We start from the raw sequence: 19325 nt of genomic DNA on the forward strand, positions 1-19325 counted from the left end.
TCCTGGTCTAGGGATGGACTTGATGCATGCCAGTACCTCTTCTACTCCATCTGTTATCCTGACACATTTCCAGCCTTGAATTGGGGCTTTTGGGTCTCCAATCATTCTTCGTATTACTCCTTGACTTAAATCTGGTTTCACAACATTCTGTTTCTGTCCTGGGTTGTTACTTGACCCCAATGCCTGCATATTTCCTTCTTTAACAAGTTCTTCCTGGGGATTTCTGAAATTATGCTCTGGATTAATACAGTCATAATACATCTTTCAGGAGGAAAGGCCTGAGTCTCCTATACTCCGTCTACTTGAATTCATCCAGTTTAGGGCCTATAGCATCAACTTTTCCCATTTTACCAGTTTCTTTCCTTCTGTCCTAGAGAGGCATGCTCACGATCAATCATGCCTGTTATCATTATCAAATAAAATAAAGCAAAAACCCTCAAAGCTCTCCCTTAAATGTGAATCCTCTTTATTAGCAGTCATCCAGTCGGTACCTTTATCTCCTTATCCAAACTTGTTGGAAATGGTCTGCATTTGCTGTCTCCACTTTCCCATTCACTCTGTAATCTAGTCCACTCTGCCTTCTGTCCTCAGCACTTATCTAGAACTGCCAAAGACCTCCTCATTGCACATTCCTCAATCCAATTGACATTTTGAAAGATTTTTTTTGTCTTTGAGGTAGCTTTTTTGGGATTGTGGTGAAATACACATAACATTTGCCACCTTAACTATTTTTAAGTGTTCAGTGACGTTAATTACATTCACATTGTTGTGTAACCATCATCACCATGCATCTCTAGAACTGTTTTCATCTTGCAAAACTAAAATTCTGTACCCATTAAATAATAATTCTCCATTTATCCTTGCCCCTAGTCCCTGGTAACTACTGTTCTTCTCTATGAAGTTGACTACTCTAGCTATCTCATAGAAGTGGAATCATACAGTATTTGTTCTTTTTTGACTGGCTTAATTCACTTGGCATAATGTCTCTAAGGTTCATGCATTTTGTAGCATGTGACAATTCATTTCTTTTTAAGACTGAATAATATTCCGCTCTATGTATATGCCACATTTTGTTTATTCATCTGTCCATAGTCCTTGGGTAGCATCCACCTTTTGGCTATTGTGAACAATGCTGCTATGAAAGTGGGTATACAAATATCTGCTTAAGACCCTACTTTCAGTTCTTTTGGTTATGTGCCCAGAAGCAAAATTGCTGGATCATGTGGTAATCCTATGTTAATTTTCTAAAGGAATTGCTGTTTTCCATAGAGGCTGAATGAACCATTTTACGTTCCCACCAACAGTGCACAAAGGTGTCACTTTCCCCACATCCTTGCTAACACTTGTTTTCCATTTGTGTGTTGTGTTTGTTCTTTCTTTCTAGTAGTAGCCATCTTAATGGGTATGAGGCATTAAGGCAGCTTTTGATGATGATTCTCTCTGTGGTACTTTGGCATACTGCCCTTGTACCTTTCTGACACTGTTCCCTCCATGATTAAGGGCTTGCCTTCAAATGTTGATGTTTTATGGATTCCATCCTGAGCCCCATGCTTTTGCCTTTCTCTGCCCTTGCCCTGCCCTGTTAGCACTTGTGACATCTCTGCCAGCATCTCTCACCACCTTGCACCTCTGTACACTGTTGTTCCTTGCACCTTTCTACCCAGATGCTTCTTGGGTTCTTCCTACTCAATGTGTCTCTCTCAATTTGTGATAATACCATCTACCCATTACCCAAGCTGTCAACAGTTAAACACTCTGTCTCATCCATTCCTAGCCAGTCAATCACCAAAGCCTGGTGATTTTTTTTTTTTTATGCTTAAATATTTCTTGACTGTTATTCCCACCAAACCTCAGGTCATTTTTTGTCTGTGTTCCCTGCCTTCAATCTGCCTCCCACCCACAGGGTGTGTCCTCCACTCACCCGTGAGAGGAATCCCTCTAAAATACAAGCAGCACTGTGTCCCTTTTGTGGGTCTCTAATACTTAAAAGATAAGTTCATGGTGTTTAATTCAGTAGAGTGCTCTGTGATTTGACACCTCTTCTTCCGCCACTATTTGCCTTGGTCTGTATATCACAGCAACACTCAATTGTTTGAACTCTCTGTGAATATCTGTGGTTCTTGCCCCATTGCTTGGGCTTAAGATCTTTCCTCTGCCTAGAACAGCTCTCTGGAATAATTTCTCTTCTTTCACCTGGCTTATTCTGAATTTGAATTGCATTTTAAAAAATTTCAGCTATTTGTGTACTTGCTTCTCAGTCTATATTATATCCACATGCCACCTGATCTGTTTATATCTGATATTTATGTACATGGAATCACCTTAAAAATTAAATGTTTACCCTCATCCTAAGTAAAAATAGCTTTGAAGTCACAGATTTTGATTCTTTTAACATACCTTGAAATTATTACATAACTGTGTAATAAATTTGTCTGAGTTCTGTTTAACCTGTGTGTTTATCCCTGTGGAAACATACTACTTTCAGATGCAGTTGGCCCACCCTTTCCTATGGGAGGTTACTCCTGGACCACCCATCCCCTCCCTCCCTATGCAGGATAAACTCACCTTCCTGTGTTACCAAAAAGTACTATTAATATCTCCATTCATTCATCTTTCTATCTGTCTGTTTATCCAGTCACCCAACTAATAATTTATTAGTAACCTTCTGTATTAAATACTGTGGGAGGTACAACCAGGAGTAATGCTTAACTTGTTTATACCTTGTGTTCCATTATTGGAACACTAAGCTCATGGGAATTATTCATATCCTATTGCTCAAGGTCATTGCTAAGGTCTGATTTTTCATAGAAAATAATTGCAACTTCTGGCATAAATACTGATTTTTAATTGTCTGCCAGTTGTTTCTCCCAACTAGATTGTGTGAGCTGTTGAGAGCCAGGGCAGTGTCTTAATTTTGCATCTTTGGCACCTGACATTTTTATTCATTTAATTAAAGGAATATAAAAGTAAAGATGTGTTGCTTCCTTAATTTTCTCTTTCAAGTTTTACTTATACTTGTGTTTCATAAATGATACTTCTAAACATGTTCATAAAGGCCAGAGTGAAAGTAAAAAAGTAAAAGTTAATATGTTCATTTTTATTTTTGAAGGCTTATGATGCATACAAATAGACTGTCTTTTGTACATATTCAGTTTGCTGTGCAGTAGTAGGTTTGTTCATATGTAATCTACTAACTTATCTACTAACTAGATAAGTTCTAGAACTTATCTAGAAAACCTTGAGTAAAATGTGTGTATTTTAACCAAAACTGGGATTTGGGGTTGTGTGGATCAAACCTAGTCCAATTTTATTGATTTAAAGCAATGACTGTAGTGTTAAAAGGAGCATGTACTACATTAAAATGACATAGGGAATGTGTATACATTTAGGAGAATATTTATTTTAAGGGAACTTGCCCTTAAAATAAATATTACATGTCGTGAGCTAAAGGGAGAAATTATGTTGCCTTAAACTAAAGTCCCTGTCTTTTGAGTTCAACACTCTTGGGAAATTGTAAGGAAAATGTATTAACAGAATCCACTAGCATGCAGCTAAGGACTTCTGGAGATCTGGGGTCATGACAGGCACCCTGTATAGTGATATAAATGTCAGTGTCTGAGATTTAAGAGCCTGTTCCGAGAAAAGCCAACAAATATGGAGAGTATATTCCTATAAATGAGTTAATTGAGAGGCACGTATACTGCACTCAAGTTTTGCACTGTGCCGGAAACCATTGACTGTCCCAGGGGCCTTCCGCTCTTACCCCTCACTCCAGTTTAGAGTGGAGCAACAGCAGCATAAGATACACATTTTAATATGGCTTAGATCATGTTCATTTCCAAACACACCTTCTGTTCTCCCTCTTCTGGCCTTTGTTGGGCCGTTTCCTAAGCCTGGCATGGGCCCTTTTAAATTTCAACTTTAGTGGAGCTTTCCTTTATGTTCTTACTGAGAATGAATAGTTTTCCTCTCTCTGAATTCCTATAGTGCTTAATTTAATTCTACTTAGGCCACCCCTCAGGCTTTGTACTGTATCACAGATGGTGATGGCTGTGTCTTCTGATTTTTTCTTTTTTTGTGAGGGGGTGGGTGGGTATTTTGCTGATGTTGCCCCAGTCTCATTCATGAAGTCATTTGGCTTGTCTCGGGAATGGGGTGGGGCAGGTGACTTTTTTGCAGCCTCTCTCATCCATATTGCCAGGCTGTCCAGGATTACTTTCTGGGCTTGAAACATTGTCCTTTTGCTGAGAGCAATCCATGGACACCTGACTCCTAAGACTTAGCTCCACTGAAAAAGGTCTTTCATATCCAAGAAGGTGATTTAATTTAATCAGTGAGGACCTCCACTACTTTTTTTTTCTTATTCTAGTCCAAGGAATGGATACATTTGATATACCTTCTTTTTGTTTTGATTTTTTCTTGGTTTTTTTTTTTTGTTGTTAAGTTAAACTTTTAAGATTTATCAAAGTTATGCATTTGTGTACTTTAAGAAACAATTTTAAAAAACATATAATGAAAAAAATAGAAGTCCATACCCTTTTCTTATGCCCTGGTAGTCACCTCTTTTTCCTTTTAGCTATTTCCTTTCAGCCACCTCTTTTTCCTTTTAGCTATTTTTGGGTATTAGTGCCTGTATTTCTTATGTAACTGGAGGTTCTTGGCTTTTGATAGTGTCTGTTGACTTCCTTGTGTGGAAGATGAGGATTTAGCTCACTTTGCACGTTTCCCTTTACCAGATAATTATGTCCACAATTTTTGGATAAATCAGCATCTTTCATTCACATAACTAGAGCTATATGAGTATTATTTATAGCAGAGGCTTAACATTTACGTTTGAAGGATTGCAACTCCCTAATTTCATCTAGTGACCAGGGGAAACCTTGCTGTCTTGGTCTAATGAGGGCAGGCTTCCCTCTGGGTTCTGCCTCCCCATTTTCCCATTTATAATTAGTTGAGATATGTAAACATGCTATATAAATGTTAGCTGTTATTATTTCAATATTATAATTTGAACCAAACCTTATTTAATCTAGTTCTTAGCTATAAGTGTATGTGTAAGCTTAAAAGTACTTTTGTGAACAGCTGCATTTAGAGAGAAATGTGAAGTCCAAGTGCATGTTTATGCATATGATAAAACTTTTGCAGCATAGATGCTTCTTAGCATTACAACTCAACAGGCAGAGGAGATTCGTGTTGACAAATGTGCTTGTTATTAATAACTTTGTGTTACATTTCACCGGAGAGACCTCTAGCTTACCAGTTTTAGGCATTTTGCTTTTGGCAGGTTGCAATTATTGCTGTCTTATAAATGTCACATACATGATATATATACACACTTCCAAAACTGTGTTTTTCATTCTTGTCGGAATAGTTGAGACTTGTCTGCTACCAAAAGTCTAAGTCAGATTCTGATACTTTGCCTTGCTGCTCTTTTTTTTTGTAGTTTTCCCAGAAACTTTATATTATACTTAGCAATATAAATATAGTATTATACTCATAATAAGCGAGACCTTTGCTTGTATTCATTTAAAAATGTAGAGAAGCGCTTAAAAGATAGGAACTTTCGAGTCACAAATAGGCAGGCTGAGGATTGGCTTATGGAATTGGTGAAGCTGTTGGGATACCAATTTCATGTAAGAAGGAGCAATCTGAGGATAGAACTATCAGCCATATAACAGGGGATGTGAGAGGGATACAGTGACTTCCATTTGTTTGTAAAAATGCTGTTTTGGGATTTATACTAATGGGTACCCTTCATGTGTGACATGCAGTGTGACTTAAATATCTACCTTAGCTTTTGCCATAGTTCAAAAGTTGGGGGAGGGAGTTTCTAGATAATGAGCATCCAGTAGAGTAGACGGAAAGTCCACGGCAGTTAAATTGCTCAGCAGAAAAGGCCAGGGGGAGGGGGCTGGGGGTGCGGGCAGGCGGTTTGGGTATAAATGCCGACCAACTGTGGTTCTACCATGGCTGGGGAGGAGGGTCTGTGCTGCTATGGGCCTTTTCAGACATCTCTAACTGAACACACACGATTTTTCCTGCAGCTTCCCTTCTATAGTGGAACTTAGAAAGTCTTGTCAAAACTGGCCCCTGAGATGAAACCTTTGGCCATCTTAAGCTAGTGTTTTATCCAGGACAAATGAAGAAAAAATACAGCGAACTTGTTTACTCCAGCATAGAGACAAAGTCAGGATTAGATTAATTGTGATTCTTTGCAGTTAATGCTACATAACGTGGCATATGGAGTTAAATTTGGATGTAAAAGCCAGCAGCACTGCCTCGTATAAACCAGGAGACCTCAGGCTGGTAATGTAATCTCTCTCAATCTGTTTCCCCATCTGCAAAAAGAGTCTAGTACTACCTGCACTATTAAAGTTGTTGGAAAGTTTAAATCACTTAAGGTGTATTTTCTTACTATAATGCCTAGTTCTAAGGACAGTAAATGGTAGGGTCTCTTTTTACTATGACAGGCTAATTGTTCCTTTACAATGCTTTCAAAACTGCATTTTCAACATATGCTAGATAGAAATACAGTGCTATGCTTTGTGTTTTTAATGAATATTAATTGTTATGGAAAGAGCCAAATTTGAGTAGGTCTTTGACCCAGCCACTGTGGTTATAGGAAGGCTCTTTTAGATACATAGCAATACATAACTCATGGAAAGTATTTTCAAATTATAAATATAATACAAGAGGAAATAAGATCTCATATGCAGTACCCTGGTAAACTCAAACTATTACGGATGGGGCACACATGATGGAGTGCTTCTCGGAGCTTTACATTTTTGCCTCAACATGCCTAAGGTAATAGGAGATATTCTCATCTGTGCTTTACTCTGTGGTCTCAGTAAGGAAGGGATGGAGACACATCCAGGATCAACCAGAGCTGGTGGTCTTTCCCTTGGCCCCCATTGCCAGTCCCACCCTGTCTCCACAGGGAGTGTGAATGAGGATGGCTCCATCTTTCTTCCCTCTTGTCAACCACAGAAATTAGGGTTTTGCTATTTTTTTCCTAATGTAGGCAAAACATGTGGTCCTAAAGTACCTCTCCATCGCCAGAAATCACAACAGACTGCTGTCCTACAGGAAAGACAAAAGCTTATTACACTAAAGATGAGTTTCTCGTATTTTAAGATCTAAGAGATGCTAAATAATAGTAAAGGCAGGAAACATTTATTTTTCTTAGGTAAGGAGAACAAAAACTCATACAAGCAGAGCATTTTGTTAATATTTTGTTAGTTCAGCTGACTGGTTATTAATCCAGTCTGTTTTTTTTTTTTTTCTTGGTGGGAAATGACAGAGGTTTTTTTTTGTTGTTTTTTTTTTTTTTAAATGGGTCATGGGGAAAATAATGTTTGAATTTGCTAAATAATCTCTTGCCATTTGACAAATCAAATATCACTTATCAAGTCCACATATGAAGTATGTATGATTTGCCAGGAGTTAGGATACTTAACCCTGCATTAGAAGCACATGGATTTGAAAACAACAGAAAAGCAGCACGATACAGCTGCTTCTGAGATACAAGAAATGGTGTAGTTTTAAAAAGAAATGCTTATGAGAGATTTTAGACATTTTTGAGCTGTTAAGTTTTCTAGAACCATTTGGAATGATTTTGAAGTGACCTCGCCTGGAAAGCATATTTATGTAGTTTCTTTTTCTGTACCATTTATTCTTCAGCTTCAGTGTAATTCTCAGTTTACTGTATGCCAGTTGGCATGTTGTAGTTTAAATATTTTCAGAACCTTTCCACTGCGTATTAATCTCTTAGACAGTTGAAACATTTGTTGACCTGTAGTCCTGTTTTTTAAATTTTTTATGTGAGAAACAATATATCTGAATGATTAAGAGCATTGTCTCCAGAATAGATTGCCTTAGTTAGAATACCGGCTGAGTTACACATTAGCTTTTTGTCATGGGGCACATTACTTAACCTCTCTGTGCTTCAGCACCCTCATCGTTAGGAGAATCTGTACAAAAGTGATTATAATATCTACTTCAGAATACTGTTGTGAGGAATATTGTTCTGTATGCCTGGCACATAGAAGAGAAAAATAAATATTGTCTGTCATCAGTATTATTTCGTATATGGAGAACTGAAAGGAACTTCAAGATTTGCATTGTGTGGGCTTTCATACCATCTTCAAGAGATAATTTTTTGGAGAAAACATGCTTTTGAAATTCAGTTTAAACATGGTATTTATGGAGCTATATCTCACAACAATTTTCCTCTGGCTTACATTTTAGACCACCTTTTGTTCAAGTGTCATGTGGACCACTTGGCTTAGATGAGAGTCACACAAATTTTTATATTCCAAGTTCCTCCTTCTCTCTCCCTACTACAGCCTTTGAATGGCAATTAATATTGCTGCTTCCTTCCCCACCTTCCCTCTCTAGCTTCTTTTAGGCATTTTGTAAATAGATAACATAAGAAACAATTTGTTTTGGCCACAAGTTCAATTTTTCTGGCATAAAGCTGTATTTATTTTTGATATTCCTGATTAGTAAAGGTGCAAGCCCAGTATCTATACCATTCCAATCTGTGGGTCCCTGAGTTGCTCCAAGGCATTTACAGGCAAACTCCTGGGATTCATTTTCTTCCACAGGCCCAAAGTGGGAGTTCCGATATGGTATGAGACCACTGTGAGATGGATTAGAAAGATCTGGAAGCTAGATGGGAACTAGCTCGGGCATAATCAAGTACTCTTGACCCTCACAATTGTTGCTTTCTAATATAATTTCACTAGTTCTTCCCACTTTCTTTAATTCTGTTTGTTGTCTTGTTGCTGACAAAATAATTTTTAGTACTTTCTAATGTGGTCATTGTGTATAAACCAGGTGAAGAAAATTTTCTGTTATTTTCTTGAAGAATAAAATAAAAAGACTGATTCATGAAATGCTATCTGAGGCTGGCCCTGGGTTAAATTCCAGGGTATCCCTTGCAAGAGAACAATGAGAATTTTCACATTCTTAGCTGTTTTTTTGAATGACTGCTAAATCTCTAGGGCTGTGGTGCATCCTGAGGAACTTGAGGATTTTCCTTTTCTACCTTTGTTCACTTTAGATCTAGCCTCAACAAATAAACATCCTTGGGCTTTTTAAGAGTCCAGCCTGATCAACATGGTGAAACCCCGTCTCTACTAAAAATACAAAAAAATTAGCCAGATGTGGTGGTGCATGCCTGTAGTCCCAGCTGCTTGGGAGGCTGAGGCAGGAGAATCGCTTGAACTTGGGAGGTGGAGGTTGCGGTGAGCTGAGATCGTGCCACTGCACTCCAGCCTGGGCGACAGAGCAAGATTCTGTCTCAAAAAAAAAAAAAAAAAAAAAAAAAAAAAAAAAAAAAAAAAAAAAAAAAGAAAGTCCTTCAGGGTCAGGTCTTTGCCTACTCTAAGGTAGAGGAGGCTTTGTGGATGGGAGCTGTGGATTCAGGTTGTGTGTGCTGTTAGCCTCTGCAGGCTTCGCCTTTGCCACCTGTGAAATAGTGCTGGTAAGTGGTGCTGCACACACATATGTAATATGTATGTATTTACTATTAGCAATAAATCAAATTTAATTTTTAAAAGCATTTGGGAAATGACATACTTTAAATATACTGGAATAAGGAGAACCTTTTTTAACACATGGACTGAAAGGTTCACCTAAGGTGGTGCCTCTGCATATTTCAACTCTTTGTGTTTGATTAGTTATCCTGCTGTAGGATTACGGCCACACAACTCTCTGAGAACAATGGTTTCTGTGAGGTGCTATCAACCTCTGGCTTTCCTTCAGAAACAGGCACTCCTTTTGAACTATGCTATATTTTTCTTAACGCCTTTAAGATTTAAGGAGGAATTTTCTGATCTGAGGTACAGAACCCCAGGAAATACTTTCAGTGAGATTTTATTCACCCAATGCTTAACCAGTACTGATTTGGATAGGGTGGTCTTCTAACTTATTAGTCAACCTGGACACTTTTGAGAATGAAAAGAGGACTTAATTACATGGGGACAGCAGGAGTGAACTGGGTCTGTCTCAGGCAAACTGGGGTATGTGTTCACCCTAAGAATAAGTAGACACTGGATAATCAGAATAAACTTTTCAAATACTAAAAATTTTTTGCAAGCTCAGGTCTTCATAAACATCTTAAAATGAGCCTCAAGATAGGTAGGTTTTACTTTGTCCCTCTTTGCAGTGAATGCTACTATGTGCAAATTTATTGAGCTTCTACTGTGTATAAATACACTGTGTTAATCTTTCAGAGAATTATTCCGCTTAAACGAGCTCATAGCATTTCCAAACAAAAGTTTAGAGTCCTGGTTTATAGTTCTTGCCCCAGTGCATTCTTTTTTCACTCTGTTTATTCTATTTTAAAGCTGATTCCTTCATGACGTCTCTGACTGTGTTAGTTCATCCTGTTCTGTCCTTTCTGTAATCCTTGTATTTTAATTCTAAGTTTGGAAACCAATCCCCTTTTGGTATGTGGTAAATATTTTTTTCATGTGATACATAAAAGATTGGTAGGCATTGTGAAGTGGGGAGCTCGGGTTATTTTGTATTTTGTTTTTGTCAACCACAGCATTCAGCTCACTGCTGGGGATATGGTGATGGGTGGGACTGGGGACACCATTGGTGGGCTTAGGGTAGCAGATCATGAGTGTGTTTCAGTTGTGGAAAGAATGAGGGCTAGTAAACTTAATGGACATGGTGTTTAAAAATAAAGAAAAGAGCCGCAACGTCACCTTATCTAGCCTAATTAAATTGTATGGACTTTCTGTTAAGAGTTGATACAGCCAAAATGCATTATGAACTTATGTTAACCTCTCATTTCCTTCTTAATCTAGGTCTACTAATATCTTTTAAAAGCCAGTTTTTGTTGTTGTTTGTTTTTTGAGACAGGGTCTTGCTCTGTTGTCCAGGCTGGAGTGAGGTGGCATGATAGTGGCTCACTGCAGCCTTAAACTCCTGGGTTTAAGCAATCCTCCCATATTAGCCTCCCAAGTAGCTGGGACTACAGGCGTGTACCACTGTGTCCAGCTAATTTTTATATTTTTCATAGAGATAGGGGTCTCACAGTGTTGCCCTGGTTGGTCTCGAACTTCTGAACTCAAGTGATCCTCCTGCCACAGTCTACCAACATGCTGGAATTACAGACCTGAACCACTGCACCTGGCCCTAAAGCTGGTTTTTAATGACATTTTACATAAGTACAGCTCAATGCTGACCGGCTTTGTTTCCCAGTGATCACTTTTCTGAGGTTTGTAGGTATTTGGACCTAGTCTTTAAAAGGTAAATAACTGTATTCTTGTAAATAACTGTAATCTTTTTTTTCTCTTCAGAATACTGTTCCTGCCTTAGTTGTATTCAGACTAAATTATACTCAAAGCTGAGACGTTTCCAGTAAAGTCAACATTTATCTTTATCTTGACGGCGTCACATCCATTTTTCTGGCCTTCCAGTTTCCATCTCCCCAGACTGATTTCCTTGATGGTGTGGATGTGTATGGTGTCTTTGGTTCTGTGTGTTGCAGGGCAAGCATGGCCTGAGGATCCGTGTGTGTTTAACAATGGAATGTCATCGGCTTTTGTTTTTTTGGAGGGGAAGCATCTTGATTTTCAGGGCCATGTTTATTTATGCATTTAATTCTGAAATAAGAGGGGGTGCAATTTTATAAACTAAATTATACTCTTCCCCATTCTCTTTTGGAAATGCCCATGAATGAGACAGATTAGAGAGGTATTTTGCATGAACGAATGATGGAGAGACCAAAAAAAAACCCCAAAAGGCAGAGGTGGAGATACATTCACAGCCACTGTTTTATCCTAATATCAAAGCTAGTTTCTAATCTAATAGGATATAAGGAATATGATAATATTTGCAGGATTGAACTGATAGTCAAGTGTAGCCTACCTGGAATTGTGGAGGGTAGGAGGGATGGTGGCCATGGCTTGCTAGGTAATTCCTGGGTAAGTAATGGAGAAACAGCCATTAGTTTTCATACATTACTTCTGTTAGAGAGGTTGGTTGCTTATCTTCAGAATAAAGTAAAAATGCCCACATAACTCCTTAAGCTGGTGGTTCTCAAAGTGTGGTTCCTGGGCCTGGATCAGGATGACCTGAGAACTTGCTGGAAATGCAAGTTACCCAAGACTCCCAGACACCTCCATTCCTGAAACTCAGCCTCTGGGGAGGGGTCCAGTGGTACGTGGTGTTTGTTTTGTTTTGTTTTGTTTTGTTGTGTTTTGAGACAGAGTCTTGCCGTGTCATCCAGGCCACAGTGCAGTGGTATGATCTTGGCGCACTATAACCTCCACCTCCTGGGTTCAATATATTCTTGTGCCTCAGCCTCCCGAGTAGCTGGGACTACAGGCGTTCGTCACCATGCCTGGCTAATTTTTTTTTATTTTTAGTAGAGACGGGGTTTCACCACGTTGGCCAGGCTGGTCTTGAACTCCTGACCTCTTGTGATTGACCCGCCTCGGCCTCCCAATGTGCTAAGATTACAGGTATGTGCCACTGCACTCAGCTGAAGGGGTAGATGTTTTAACAAACATGTTAAAGTTTGAGAATCACTGTTAAAACAACTATTTTTTAATAGCTTTGGGTTATGAATACCTTTCAGAATTTATTGAAAGTTAGATAGCTAGAAAAATGTACAGACACATTTTATACACTAGCAGGGAATTCATGAACTCTCCTGATTAAGTCCCCTGTTATAAAGGAAACATTTTGGTTTCAGGATGTATCCCATCAGAAGTATTAGATTTTAAGTCACACTAGTGATAGTTTGGATTTGAGAATTTGATTATTGTTCATCTCCAGTAGCATGAGTAGCCCTGGACTGTGGTTTGCCCCCAACTTTTTGTGGGACGAATTTGCACACTGAGATATCTCCAGACATTAATGCTGGGCCCTGTGGTGAATGTAAACATGGTACCTATGGGGTGGCCCTGACACCTGGCTGGCAACAGTGGGTGCCTGCTTGCTCAGCCATAGACTTTACATAGTTCAGCCTTTTGGAGGTCCCCGTGCCAGCCACTGTGAAGGAAATTTGGTGAGGCCTATGTTAAAAGCTTAGTTTGTATATGTGTTTTTTAAATTTACTAAGGGATGCATGGGCAATGTAAATACATTAGAAAATACAGAAAAGTAGAAAGCAGAAAATTAAAATCACCGACAGATTTATTCTTGGGTAACCAGTTATTTTGCTGCAAATGGTAAAATGCACTAGGAAGATAACAGGAATAATAATAATACCTAAGACTTACTGAGTTTTTATTGTATGCCAGATACTGTTCTAAATTCCTTATTTATATTAACTCATTAAAACCTGATAGCTTCTATATAAAGTAAGTCCTGTTAACGTCTCCTCAGTTAAATGATAGAGGGCAGTAAGGCTTGGTGAGGTTAAGCATTTTGCCTGAAGACACGTAGCTGGTAAGGATTTGAGTTGAGGCAGGGGAAGCCGTAGTTCTCTAGGGCATCTTAACATGTACCCTCTGCTGGTCTTTAGGAGGAAGAGAAAACACTGCAATGAATGACTGTTGCGTGGGGTGGCGTTGGGGAAGAGACCCATGTAGGAGTACATGGGGTTGACGAGTGAGGATTAGGACATGTCTGCATGGGCGAAGTGGGTGCAGAGATGGATCAACAGCTGAGGAGTGTGCACAGGCCCTGTGCTTTTAGGATGGCCCAGCACCCTTTAGTGATTTGGCTAATCAGCCTCACCTTCAGCTGTCTTCCAGTCCTTTGTCATCAGCACGTGAAACTGCTGAAATAATGCCGGCTGAGTGGACCTCCCCAGAGTGTCTTAAACTTGTGAGCATCTGTTTCATTTTAAACTGGATAACATTGCATTATTACAAACATGTGGAACCAGAAGGAAATGTACAAATGTGGTGTTCACAATTTGCTATCATAGTGAAGGCTGACAGAATTATCATCAGTCACTGAGCCTTTAAATAACATTTGTTTGTAAAGTTGTTTTGTTCTTTGATTTTGAGTTTAATGCCAACTTGGGTCATATCAACTTTCCAAAATATCATGAGCTTTGCGTGTTTTATCGTTAATTTAATTTTCCTTGAAATTATTTCCCAGAACATCAAATGGGAGTTTTAAATTTTTTAAGTGTTATTTGAAAGAAACAATCCAAGAACAAATTAATTTAACATGTTCAGTGAATAAGGACTCATCTCTAAGAGATTAATGTAATATAGAGATTAAGAATGCAGGCTACAGGGTTGGAATTCCTGGATTCACGTACCACCCCCCCACTTATCAGCTCTGTGACTCTTGGTAAAATACCTAACTCATCTGTTAAATGGTAATAATTCTCTTTACCCCATAGGGTTGTGGTAAGAGTGAGACAATACAAAGCAGTGTTGAAGTCAGTGCAGGGTAAAGTGTGGCACAGCCTTCAGTTAATGTTAGGAATTGTAGAAAGGCAGATAACGATGGACAGAGGCTGAGATCTCTTACCACCACTCCTTCCCTCTCCCCTACCCACTTAACAGTATATCATGGTGACTTTTCCATTTCAGTTTTTAAAGTTCTGCCTTTTTCTTTTGAGTAGTTCTACTTCATTTCACTGAAGAAAAGAATCATAACCATTTTTCTGTTACTGGACATTTGGGTTATTTCGTTGTTCAGTGTTTAAAGATCTCTGTACTTGTATTTCCTTGTTCCCTCCCACATTCCCCTAAAATCTTTGAAGGTTGTGTTTTGAGGTTGGTCTTCAGTACAGCTGCTGTAATTGATTTCATTATTTTGTAAGCACTTGTTTTCTGTGACATCAAAAAGAGTTTGTGCTCACTTAGCATAAAATTAAGTAATTATTGGACATGCCATCTTTTAAATGGAAGAACTGAACTCTTCTCACGAGGGCAGTAGGAGTGTATTTTGTCAGTTAGGAAAGAAGAAACTGCTTAAGAGCTTTTATTGAAAACGCCTTATGGCCTGTCTCAGAAATTCAAACCTGAGCTCATTAGTTGGTTTATGATTGTGTAAAGCGCACATCTCTAAGATAACCATAACCCAGTATGGAGAGTTTTCTCATTTATAGTTGATGGGGTTTCTTTCTCCTGAAATTGTTTCCCTCAAATTGCAGTTTAATTTGTGTATTAAAAACTGCTCTGTCATAATCAATGCTGGGAGCAGGAGCCTCCTGTGACCTTCCTGCCTGTGCCCCCTACCCCAGCCAGCTGCAAGAAGGAGCTCTAAAAACATAAATTAAGCCTTGCTACTCCCTTGCTCAGACCCACCCAGTGCGTGTGTGTGTATGTGTGTGTGTGGTCTCATCACACTTAGAAAACATCCAGAGTTTGGTCATGGCCTGCATGGCTCTACATGACCAGCTGGCCCTGCCTGGTTCTCTGACTGTACCTCCTGTGGCCACTGCCTTGCCCTTCTCTTGTAGCCACACTGGCCTTCTTGCTCTTGCTCCTCCACTTCAAAGATAACACACCCATCTTCTCCATTTGCTCTTTCTCCCTCTTTGTCTCCCTTATTTCTGTTCTGATCTCTCATCTTCATGATGATTTCTTCCTCTCACCCTATTTTCCCGAACTCGCCATTATGTCCTGCCTCCAGCCTGCTAGATTATTCTTCAGTGCAGAACCACTTGTTATGCTGTGTGTCGCCAGCACCTAGAGCAGTATCTGGCACAGTGGAAGTATTCAGTTAATAATGGTTGAGCCAAAGAAGGAATAAACAAAGGAGAGCTACTCGTAGAATATAATGTACGATGCTCTATTCTGAGACTTTAAATAGTCATTATGGAAACTGAGTAGATCTTTTGGCTTTTAAAGAGATCAGGAAAATAAAACTGTTCAGTTTATTTTTCCCAGCACAGACGTGGAATTTCTGAGAATTTTTTAAAAAGCAGAAGTTTCACAGACTAATTTCTCTTTTTTGAGTATCATTATCTTCTGCTTGTTTACTCTTATATTTGTGTCTTACACCATGAGAGCCTTTTCGAGTCTTTATTCTCAACTGCCCACTTGCCGGTCACTGCCATCATCCTCCCTATCTCCTCTCAAATCACTGATGACAGATTTTCAGTTATATTCAGGGTTTCTCCCTAAGAAAATAGGCAGTATACAGCAGGCTCATCATAAGAATATTCCTTTTTATATGGAGGAATCTGAGTAGGTTTTAAAATGTTTCTTGGCTGGCTTCTGGCAGTCTTCATAGGCCTTCTGGGGTTCCAGGGAGACGGATGGTGTCCCCATCTCAGCCTCACCAAGAGTATAGTATTTCTGGTTCTGTCTTATGTATTGGTAAGATTGTGTTTGTATAAAAAAATTTCTCCCTGCAAATTAAAGTCAGAACACCTATGAAATTGGAAGGATCTCTTGGTCCTTTTCAGGGAATCATGGAAAGGCTCGGAGCAGAGTCTTGCGGCCCTGAGAATTGAAGATGGCAGGCAAAGGGCATCAGCGCTGGGCAAGTCTGATTAGTTCTGGTTCAAAGAGGCATTTAATTGTTGTCTGTGCCTTCAGGTTGCTCAGTTACAAGAGTTCCTGAGCTACTGACCTAGATTCGACTTGGCAGTGTGCACAGGTGCCCTTGGCTTTGCTGCCATCTTTCCCCTTTCAGTTCCCCTTTCTCCTTAGTGCTTTTGTTTGCAGCACGACGTTGTTACGGCAACTTTATGCTAATGATGCTCCTGCCTCTGTGCCTTTGAGGAAGGCTCATCTGATTTCTGTTAAATAAGTAGATTTCCCTTCATGACCTCAATTTCCAAGGTATTCAACATCTTCTATTAAAATGAGAACATGAACTTATCAAAGCCAAAATGTTAACAAATTTGTGAAATATTTGAACCCTATCACTGCATGTGTCTGGACAATCTCAAACAGAAGAGACTTTTAGGATCACATTTACAGTATCATCCAGATAGAAAGCAGTTTAGTGTTGAGCGAACTGACTTAACATTAAACACAGGTTGCCTAGACTCTAGACATTTTTTAAATTATATTTTTACAGAAGCAGTTGTATAATAGTGCAGTCCTTTTTAAAAATCCTGTTTCAATTTTGACTTCCACCTTAGCGTTAGCTATAAGAGATGGGGGTTGCTGTCTTATTTTCCTTGAACATTCTTTCCTATTCTAGTACCTTGAAGATTTTAAGTAAATGAAGGAGTGGATGAGCAAGTGATATGAACATATCAGTGGAAAGGAACTCCAGCCATGGGAGGAAAGCTTTGGGACTTGGTGGCTTGGCACAGGGAAAAATAAAGCATACATGCAGGAAATAGTTAGCTGCCTGGTAAGAAGAAAGACTAAGGTCAGAGCAAAAAAGTGCTGTAGATGTCCTACGAAGGGAAAACTTCCTTCTCCTGGGAAGGAATTGGTATGCGGTCATGCCCAGCATGTTGTAGGAGTCTGTAACTTTTATAAACCCCCACCTTCACATGAAGTCAATCCGTTCTGTCCTGGAGTGTTTTCAGTATGGTTTAAAATGGATTTTATGGGATGTTTGCATTTACTTTATACATAGTGTTGACAAATTACATCTATACTGTAAAGTACAAAAGACTTTTTCCTAATTTAAAATTGTCTGGGCAGCTCATTCTAGAGTTCATTTCTTGCATGTTAGAACTCCTTACATTCTTGAAGTGAAGTTTATTTTGACTGTTACAGGAACTATCAACTAAACACTTCATGGAAGATGTGACTTATGACAGTATTCCTTACTGGGAGATTTTTGCTTTCTTTATTCTTTTTGACCTTTGGCTATGAAAAGGATTGTACCTTGTCATTTAGAAAGGCATAACAATAATGGAGTGCTATTAAGGAAATGGTAGTCATTGAAATACTTCATGAGAAAAGGAATTTAAGTGTATAATATAATCAAATTTAAGTAGCTAATCACAAATCCCCTTTTCTTTTTAGAAAGAAACAATATCAAGGTTATATGATACTTTCTCTTTTTTCACCCTAAATTCTAAGCCACTATTGATTATCCCTGAAATGTTAGCTTGTGAATCTGGGTAATTGTTAAAAACAGAAAAGTGCAAGCTACAAATGAGAGCCTCGGTCCTTCCTTAGATGTAAATAGTTTTCCTATGAATTTAAAACATTTTTTTAAAGCCACCTAAATCCTATAAAATAATGCCAGTGTTTCAGGCTATAGAAAATGTCTCTTGAGAGTAATATCTTGTAACATGTATTACTTATATATATAAGTCAGTTTTCAACAGAGCTGCTGTGAATTACTGTTTTATGGCCTAATTCATTAAAAAGAATTGCCTAATTGTGGTGTAGAAGTTTAGGCACTAAGGCAGAGTAATAAGAAAGGAACCTTGCTAAACATGGAGCGTGTTTTGGCTGAATAATATCAAGGAAACAGCTGTCAAAATACAGTGTTTGAGAAGAGCTTTTTAAAATTTCTTTGTACATAGAGTATTTTATCAATTGCTAAGTACTTAAGAAATGCGCTATTATCCTAATTTATGAATTTCTCCAAATGCCAGTAAAATGGACAAGGGTAATTTTTGCTCTTTTTAGTCTTATGCGTTCTTAGTAAAGTCTCAAGGAAATAGCTGGAAATGCTCTGTTTTAATATGCATTGGGTGGTAGTCTTTAAACAGTGGGAATAATTCTTTTTATGTTTTGAGTTTACATGTTTTCAATACAAAGCATTAGTAAAACATTTTTTAAAGCTACCTAAATCCTGTAAAATAATGCCAGTGTTTTAGGCTATAGAAAATGTCTCTTGAGAGTAATATCTTGTAACATTTATTACTTATATATATAAGTCAGTTTTCAACAGAGCTGCTGTGAATTACTGTTTTATGGCCTAATTCGTTAAAAAGAATTCAGTCTATGCTAATGACATGGTAATTTTCTAACATATATACAAAGAGGAAGAAAATATGGTGAGCATACTGCTCTCCATTTTCTGTGCTGAGTTAAACTGCTATTTGTACAGAAATAAAACTGGATTATCCCTGCCCTAGTCAAGGTATGTCCTAGGCAGAACCATAACATGAGTTCTAAATGGAAGCTTCCAGGTTTCTCCATTTTGTCTAATTTGTGAGTTAGACATTTTGTCGAATTTTGTCTAATTTGTTTCAAATTTTGTCTAATTTGTGAGTTCATTCCTATTAGTGGTTTTTTAAATCTAGAATGTTACTGAGGCTGAGCATAGAGCCTTTAGTAAGCTTTGAAAACACATTTCTTCTAACCTATAGAGCATTTATAAGTGAGTCAGCAGTGTTTACAAAGCACTTGTTCTCTGCAGAGAGCTACTAACAGATGAAATGGAGGAATCAAGGAAGCAATTTAAGATGTATCATAGACCTAAAGGTAAAACTAAGACCACAAAGCTTCTAGAGGAAAATGTAA

The 19325-nt window shown here is 38.5% G+C and overlaps 2 protein-coding genes and 1 pseudogene across 11 annotated transcripts in view; 2 read left to right on the forward strand and 1 right to left on the reverse strand.

Annotated features, from left to right (window-relative positions):
• Positions 1-19325, forward strand: part of MED12L (mediator complex subunit 12L) — a 349139-nt gene that overhangs the window by 162616 nt on the left and 167198 nt on the right. The window lies entirely within an intron of this gene.
• The window catches only part of P2RY14 (purinergic receptor P2Y14), a 65553-nt gene that overhangs the window by 36337 nt on the left and 9891 nt on the right, over positions 1-19325 (reverse strand). The window lies entirely within an intron of this gene.
• The window catches only part of LOC103782964 (suppressor of presenilin-2-like), a 45210-nt pseudogene that overhangs the window by 23434 nt on the left and 2451 nt on the right, over positions 1-19325 (forward strand).

The sequence above is a fragment of the Pan paniscus genome, chromosome 2 (genome assembly GCF_029289425.2).
Source record: "Pan paniscus chromosome 2, NHGRI_mPanPan1-v2.0_pri, whole genome shotgun sequence".
Lineage (NCBI taxonomy): Eukaryota > Metazoa > Chordata > Mammalia > Primates > Hominidae > Pan > Pan paniscus.